Source organism: Arvicanthis niloticus, chromosome 17 (assembly GCF_011762505.2).
Source record: "Arvicanthis niloticus isolate mArvNil1 chromosome 17, mArvNil1.pat.X, whole genome shotgun sequence".
Taxonomy (NCBI): Eukaryota; Metazoa; Chordata; class Mammalia; order Rodentia; family Muridae; genus Arvicanthis; species Arvicanthis niloticus.
Window position 1 is genome coordinate 47,657,965 of NC_047674.1, and position 8,351 is coordinate 47,666,315.

General features: G+C 37.3%; 1 pseudogene; it reads right to left on the bottom strand.

The window, feature by feature from the left end:
• Positions 1 to 5,332: 5,332 nt before the first annotated feature.
• LOC117722269 (serine/threonine-protein phosphatase 2A 56 kDa regulatory subunit gamma isoform pseudogene) lies at positions 5,333 to 6,699 on the bottom strand (annotated as a pseudogene).
• Between the last annotated feature and the right edge of the window lie 1,652 nt (positions 6,700 to 8,351).

An 8,351-nucleotide genomic window follows, 5' to 3' on the forward strand; every position in this document is an offset into this window, starting at 1 on the left:
ATAGTAAGTTGCAAGAAAAGCTGATAGTTGATACAATGCTAAGATGACAGTGGCTAGGCACACATCAGACCCTCAGACTTGGAAATACAAATGAAATTTATGGGACTGCCCAGCAATCTTCATGTATAAACCTGGTCAGGTAGGAAGTAATACATAGAAACACACCCACACTGATGCCTAGAAAACTCAATTTCAATGCTTTTCTTTTTTTGTACATGATAATAGGAAGACAATAATTTCCTTAAAGTGTCTAAAAAACCACAAGTTTTACTCTCAATTTCTTATTTATTGGTCCATCAAGTAGAGAAATTGATGTCTTTACAAGGTATAGGCAAGGAGTGTATGATGATTCAGTATTATCAAAAAGATGTTGTAGGTCATTGAAGCTATTTGTGTGTATGAAGTATAATGGAGAAAATGATAATACAAATATGTAGGGAAAGGTTTGGACTCAAATTTCAGGCATGCATTCCAAGAAAAACTATGTACTGATTTGAGAGGGAATATTACACATCATATGGAAGGGTTTGAATAGAGAAAAATTATAAATGATACTCAAAATGCAAAATTAAGTAGATGCCTGGCGATAATGACCCTTCATTATTTTTTGAGCCAGATAACAATTTGAAGCAAATAACATAATTAAAAAATAATTTGAAGTTCCAGAATATATACAGAGTAAATAAAATAAGGTACTACATATTCAATTTTCAGGATGATCTATTTCTAGTTGCAGCAGAAAGAAAAATGTATCCATACTTAAAAACTTTTATCAGCATCTAAAGGGTGCAGAATTTGCCAACTACTGAGAATAAATGCTGTGAAATGGAAGAGGTGTGTTTAAATTGTAATAAAAATATGAAATCTTGTCTGTCAAAACATGGATTGAATGACATCAAATAGAATAAATTTATAATTCATTAATTGTGATAACATTGTCTACTGAAGGAGTAATGTGAAATGTTATTTAATAATAAAAAATATCATAAAGTACAATTGTTCATGACGCAATGTGTTTCTATGCTGTGTATATGTTTCTGCCAGAATAATCACAGCCCTGACACACCAATTCATGTCATGTCCAGTATAGAATGTTAAAAACAGTAAGTAGTAAAACAATAAATAATACACAATGAAAAGCAACTTTCAAAAATTGAAAATTTTTTGTAAAATTTCTATTTTGATGACAGTATAATATAAATGTTCTGAAAGAAACTAGAAATTCTTCTCCTTTGTAAATACACACCTGAGGCATCAGGAAAGCCATCTACCTTATGTTTTAGTCCTATTAGAGGCAAGGCTGGTACAACAAACCTAGTGACACTACTGGGTATTTCGTCCTTTGGTATGTCATTAAAGAATTTGTCACACATAGTTGCTTGGGAATAACTTCTATCAATATTTTGTTTTCCTTATGTGTCTCATATACTGCTTGCTTTAACTATGGTATCTTCTTTGATTAGTTTCAGTCATGGCTTAATTCACAGCGATGTATTTTCTCATCATTCTGCTGTTACCATCAAAACTCACAGAAGGACTGGTAAGTTAAAATGGATAATCATTTTATATATGCCTAACAAATTTGTGAAATAGCACATATCTTGAGAGTAGTAAAATCCAAAGTGTCTGATAGAGGACAACATTTTGAGGGAGTCTTGCAGCATATAAAAGTTCTATGGTGATAAAAGAGTAATTTTGCACACTCCACCACTGTCAGATATAAAAGCCACTAGTGACAGGTGTCAACTTGTCAAATGACAATGCAGATGCAGTAAAATTATGCTGTGCTTGCCAGAACTCCAATTAGATACTAAGCGGTTTGTGATGCATGTGATGCATGTGATGCATGTGATGCATGTCAGATGCAAAGAATGAAAGGTTGAGTTCAGATATGAAACATGTCTTCTGTTAGGATGTACTCAATGTTAAATGTGATATAGGGCAGAAAAATCCAGTAGTGTACCAATAATTTCATTTTTAAAAAATCAGATTGTAAGGACTAATAATCAAAATATCCATTTACCTTTATATCATAAAAAATCTGCTTGATTTAAAGATTGCTATATAATTTTCGCTAAATATGAACTTTTAAAAAATGATATATATTTTAAATTATTCTCAGCAATTCTTAAAAATTTTCCTCTTGATGAAGACTACTGATTGTCATTATAAATACTTACAACTTTAAGAAGAAATATTACCTACCAAAAAAAAGAGTATATAAGAAGCAGAAAATTATTATGACCTTTTCTCCTGTGAAGACTCATTTTAAATTTTGAAGAGAATTAGTTTTACATTTTGTTTTCAGTTTAATAGATATAGAATGGCAATGAAAATTTTGGCATAGATAAAATGAAATGACTACTGCAGATTGTAGCATTTCTTTCTACAAGTAATTGGCAAACAATTTGTAACATTGTGAAACAATGTCTAATAATACCTGTTCATGGAAATATAAAATAGGTAAGAAATAAAAACAAATTTGGCCATAGCATACAATATATGAGGAGAGACCAATAAACTGCAACAAAATCAATCTTTGTTCATGGTCAAGTAAATAAGTCAACCTAAAATATCAAAGAAAATATACAATGGCACGATGTCTTTTACATGAGCTTAGATATTCCTCTTACTCATTTTCTACCAAAATGTTGCTGAAATTCAAGCCTAGATTCAGCTCTGAAAACTTACAAGCTATGTTCTACCCATGAACTCAATCCTCACATGCATATTTCTAAAAGTAGTATATCAATTTGACACATTGCTTCTTGGTTATCAGTTATGTTACTATCACTAACAAAAACAAAACAAAAATCAATCATTCCACTATATGAATTTACTTTTCTTCAGTAGACAAAAAAAAATATATGTTTTTGTTAATGTAAGGAAGTTGGATATTTAGAATCCCTAGAAAACTTGCTTCAAAAAGTGTAAAATAGTCCCATTAAAGTCCTGAGTAAGAAACTCCTTTTGGAGTTATCTCTTGAGTTAAACCGTTATTGATTTTTGTGTGAACTTTTAATGATAAATAAATTAAATCCAAATTTGTAAGAAAAAAGTTTCTTCCTTTAATAAGACTAAGCCTGTGTTTCTATTAAGAAATGGCCCATGGTATGGAGAAGACTGCCTTTTCCCTCTGCTCTCTGCAGTTTCTTCATTTTTTCCCTCTTTCCCTCTGCATTCTGCTCATTGCTTCCTTACTCATTTATGTTCCCTATGGTTACTAAGTTATTCTACTTTGTGTTTTCCTTGTAATCTTGGTCTCTCTTCCTGCTCTGATATCACAATAATGCTCTACTCTCAAAGTCTTTTCTCCCAATGTTATGCCTATAGGTTTTTTAAATTTATTATTGGTTATTTTATTTATTTATTTATTTATTTATTTATTTATTTATTTATTTATTTATTTATTTACATTTTAAATGTTATCGCCTTTCACAAAAACATTATATCCCCTCCCTGTTCCTCTATTAGGGTGCTCCACCTCCCACTCAAACACTCTTGCCTCAGTGCCCTAGAATTCCTCTACACAAGGTCATTAAGTCACCACAGGCCCAAGGGGCTCCCCTCCCAGTGATGCCTGATAATGCAAATGTATGCTACATATCCATCTGGAACCATGGGTTCCTGCCTTCTTGTGTACTCTTTCCTTGGTAGTTTACTCCCTGAGAGCTTTAGGGGGAGTCTGGCTGGTTGATATTGGTGTTCTTCCTATCTATGGGATTACAACCCCCACTGGATATGGTCTTTACAGTTTATATCTCTCCTTTCTTGGTTATTGAAGATAATGACCTCCCTGTTTGGTTCTGGAAAGAACCTCTTAGGTCCCAAGCATCTGGGACTTTCTAGTTACTACAGCAGTTCACCTTCCCCCACTGATACTCAATTCCTTTCAAAATACTACCTCTCTGTACTTCTCCCCTATTGACAGCTCCAGTGCTGCCCATAGTACCGAGCTTGGGCGTAGGCCTGGGGGATTAAAGAACAACTCAGATTCAGGCCATCCATTATGAGAGAATGCCAATGCCTTTACTGGGCAGGTTCAATATATACACCAAGCCAGGGAAGAAAAAACACAAACTCAGGAAAAAACAGTAACTCACCTGGGGGGCAGGGGGGATAGGATGTCAAGTGTAAATTCTCTTCCTGGGGCATTATCCTTCAACAGGATGTTTTGTTCTTAGAAAAACTGCAGAATGTTACTTTGTAGACAGCAGCACATGAAAGGTCTCATCCAGGGCATAGCAGCCCTTTGGGGTTCTACAAGTTCCCTGTTTTTATTTTATAGGTAAATAGTATCTGTCTTAGGTCACCTTCCGTCAATACCAATTACCAGTCATTAAGAATCCCTGCCAACCTCAGGGCCTCTGTCTTAGGTAGGTAAGGACTGCAAAGAAGTTGCCTGTCATTGACTAACTATTTTCTGTATAGGCTGAGACAACCCTGGGCAGTAGGGTTCTCTTGTGCCAGTGACACAAGCAACTGCTTAGTAATTACCTGAGACTGGGTCTGCTGTCTGCAAAAGCAGCACAATTATCAATCCCACTGCAGCTTTTTCAGTAGTCCTGCTGGTGGAAAATATGACTGGCCAGGTCGAGCTGCTTATCCCCATTGACATCAGAATTGTGTGTGTGTGTGGGGAGGCTCTTCAAAAAGCTCCAGTAGATCTCTGCCTGGGCGAGGCTCTATAGTGACAGGGTACACACAACTTTCAGGAATCCAAACAGGACATTCAGCATCTTTAGGAAAAACACAAACAGAACCTCTCACATGGACTAACATAGAGTCAGAGCTTTTCCATATACCTGATGACAATTCTTTCCATTTCACTAAGCCTAGTGCCTTCTGGGCTCGTTTCCAATGTCTATCTGCTGCAGACAATGCATCCTTATCCACTAATAAAGAAATTTAGAATATATAAAATAAAGTATAATCTTGCATGTGGTGAGGTAAACTTCCCCCTTTTTGTGTTTTCATGATAATTTTTCAAAGTTAAATGTTTTCTTTCTACTATAGCCTGGCATTTAACAGCTGAGCTATCTCTGCAGCCCTGAGTTACTAGTTAAACCAACTTTCTACTATCAAAGTTGAGAATTTTTAATCATACCCAATAAACACTTTTTTAACATAAAACATAGAACAAAATCATTTAAACAATGAAACAAAACAGACAATTAACACACGTGGACAGATTTGCACTCCAAGAACTGACAATAGACAGGGAAAGGAGAACTAAGGATTTCTCCAGTAGGAGTCAGAGAGAAGGCAGGACATCTCCTGATTTTCTCCTGCTCTTAGGAGGGCTCTGAAACAGCCTTTTTCTTCTGTTTTGCTAACAGAGCCAAAAAGAGGACAACTGCTTTTCTGACCTCCCACCCACCATTTTTTTGGCTAACTGTTGGAAAAGGAGATCCATAATTTTCACAAATTCTGATGGTTCAGTTACATGTAAAATTTCTTCTAATTCACATAAGAACATTAATTCTTTTGGACTGTGATTCTTTGGCCAGTATTTGAAAAGTGCCATTACCACTGGTTCAGTGAGGGTGTTGTTCTTCTCTAAAAACTGCATGACACAGTAAGCCAGCTTGGGATGGTAGACACTAAGGGACCTCATTTTGTGCAAGGACAGCAACACTTTCAACAGGAAAATATTGTACTCTTCCTTTAGTGGCAAGGCAAATCCATTAATTATACTTCCCAGGATCTCCAGTAATTCTACTATGTCATTGTGGTGAACTGTTTCATAGATAAACCTATAAAATATATTATTGATCTGTTTTTTTTTTTTTTTTTGATGTAAGCATGCAGGCCTAAGAACATCACATAGATTCTGTGCAGAGTCGTTTTTAGAAAATCTTTCTCCCGAGGATCCTCACTGTCAAAGAGTTCTAGAAGCTGCAATACAAACTTTTGTTCAATATATTTCTTTGCTATATTGGGCTGTAAATCTGGAGACTCTAAAAATCTTAAGAAAAATTCATAAACAAGCTGCTGATGAGGCCAGGCTGCTGTTAACGTTGGTTCATCTCCTCCTGGGTCGAATTCTGCTTCCATAGGATTGGAGGAGGGTGGCAAGGTTCGAAACATATTAACTGCAAACATGTGGATGGCTTCGGGGTAAATGGGCTCTGTGATCTTATTCCGGTTGTGGATGATATGTTCTATACTGTCTCTTAGTGCAGCTCACTTTACTTCTTTCCACTTCAGGTCACTCAGTGGGTCAGAAGCAAAGTCAAAGAGGACACAACACTGATATAGCTTCCAGATGAAAAGCTTCTCTTGACCCGCAGGAGGAACAACTTGTAAAGATGGGAGTTTTTGCAGTTCTCAATTATTGCTGGCATTAAACCTTGAAGAGTTCTGCCATTTGTCTTTCTTCATAGGGACTAGGATTGGATGAGGGACTGTTACTTTTATTTTAGTGAATGTCAAAGACTGGACAGTTGCAAGGCTGTTTTTCCTGCTGGCTATCTCTGCTTCTGTTGTATCTTGTCCCTCTTTTGAACCATTTCCACTTTTCACCAGTTTTGGTGGTTTTTTCTCTTTCTTGTTTTTATATGGCTGCTGTAGACTGTAGCCTCTGCAGCTCCTGCAGCCGCCCACCACCACTGCTGCAGCAGTGGCAGAAATGCCCCTGGCCCTGCCATCATGCTGTCCCAGCTGCCACTGCCACCACCCGGGGATTGAGTTGCTCATCCGCTCTTGCTTCCCCTTTTCCAGGCTCCTCTTCCAACATTTTGACCTTGCATTTCTTCAATTTTTCCTTTTCTAAAATTTCTCCCTCATCCTCAGAACTGGAGCTGTTCTCCACCTCTTGCAAGGATTTCTTAGCTACATCATCCTGTGCCACTACTTATAGGGAGGAACTCCTAGTTCCCATGGTGCAATCAAAATGATCAAAATCTCATAGTGCTACTTACTAGTTTCAGTTTGATCCCACACCGCTTCTCCAATATATTCCACTCACTGAGCGGGCTGGCTTCTTCCAGGAAAGATCCTGTCAGGCAGGATCCTCTCTTTCCCGAGGTGGGACCTCCACTTGACAACTCTGATACTGACCATATTACCGAGCTCGGGCGTAGGCCTGGGGATTAAAGAATGACTCAGACTCTGGTCATCTGTTAGGAGAGAATGCCAATGCCTTTACTGGGTATGTTCAATATATACACCAAGCCAGGAAAGGAAAAACACAAACTCAGGAAAAAACAGGAACACAACTGGGGGCAATAGGATGTCAAGTGTAAATTCCCTTCCTGGGGCATCATCCTTCAACAGGATGTTTTGTTCTAAGAAAAACTGCAGAATGTTACTTTGCAGACAAAAGGTCTCAGGCAAGGCATAGCAGCCCTTTAGAGTCATAATCCCCATCTCTTCCTGTATCTGAACCAGCCTGCCCTTTTCCCTCCTTCTCTTCTCTTCCTCCTGGCTCCCTTTCTTCCTCTACTTCCCAGATTATCATTTTTTCCTTCTTGTGAGTAGAACTGAAGCATCCACTTATTTCATTTTGAGTTTTATATGGTCTGTGAGTTGTATCTTGGGTATCCCAATCTTCATTTTGGCTAACATCCACTTATCAGGGAGTACATACTATGTGTGTTCTGTTCTGACCAGGTTACCTCACTCAGGAGATATTTTCCAGTTCCATCCATTTGCCTGCATATTTAATGAAGTCATTGTTTTTAATAGAGTAGTAGTACTACCCCAATATGTATCTGTACTACATTTTCTGTATCCATTCCTCTGTTGAGAAATATCTGTGTTGTTTCCTGCTTCTGTCTATTAAAAATGGGGCTGTTATGAACATAGTGGAGCATATGTCCTTGTTATAAGTTGGAGCATCTTTTGGGTATATGCCCAGGAGCAGTATAGCTGAGACCTCTTTCCAATTTCCTGAGTAACAACCAGGCTGATTTCCAGAGAGGTTGTAGCAGCTTGCAAGTCCTCCAGCTATATAGGAGTTTAGCTCTTTCTCCCCATCCTCCTCAGCATCTGTTGTCACATGAGCTTTTGTTCTTAGCTATTCTGACTGGTATAAGGTAGAATCTCAGGGCCTTATTGATTTGCATTTCCCTGATGACTAAGGACCTTTACCATTTCCTTAAGTGCTTCTCAGACATTCAGGATTCCTCACTTGAGAATTCTCTGTTTAGCTTTGTACCCCATGTATTAATGGGATTATTTGATTCTCTGGAGTCTAACTTCTTGAGTTCTTTTTATATTTTAGATATTAGTTCTCCACTGGATGTAGGGTTGGTAAAGATAGCTTGTCCTATGAAGGGTTTTGACAACAATATATAAAAAATGACTTAAAAGATATTCATGAGATATTACTTCACTCCAATGAAGAT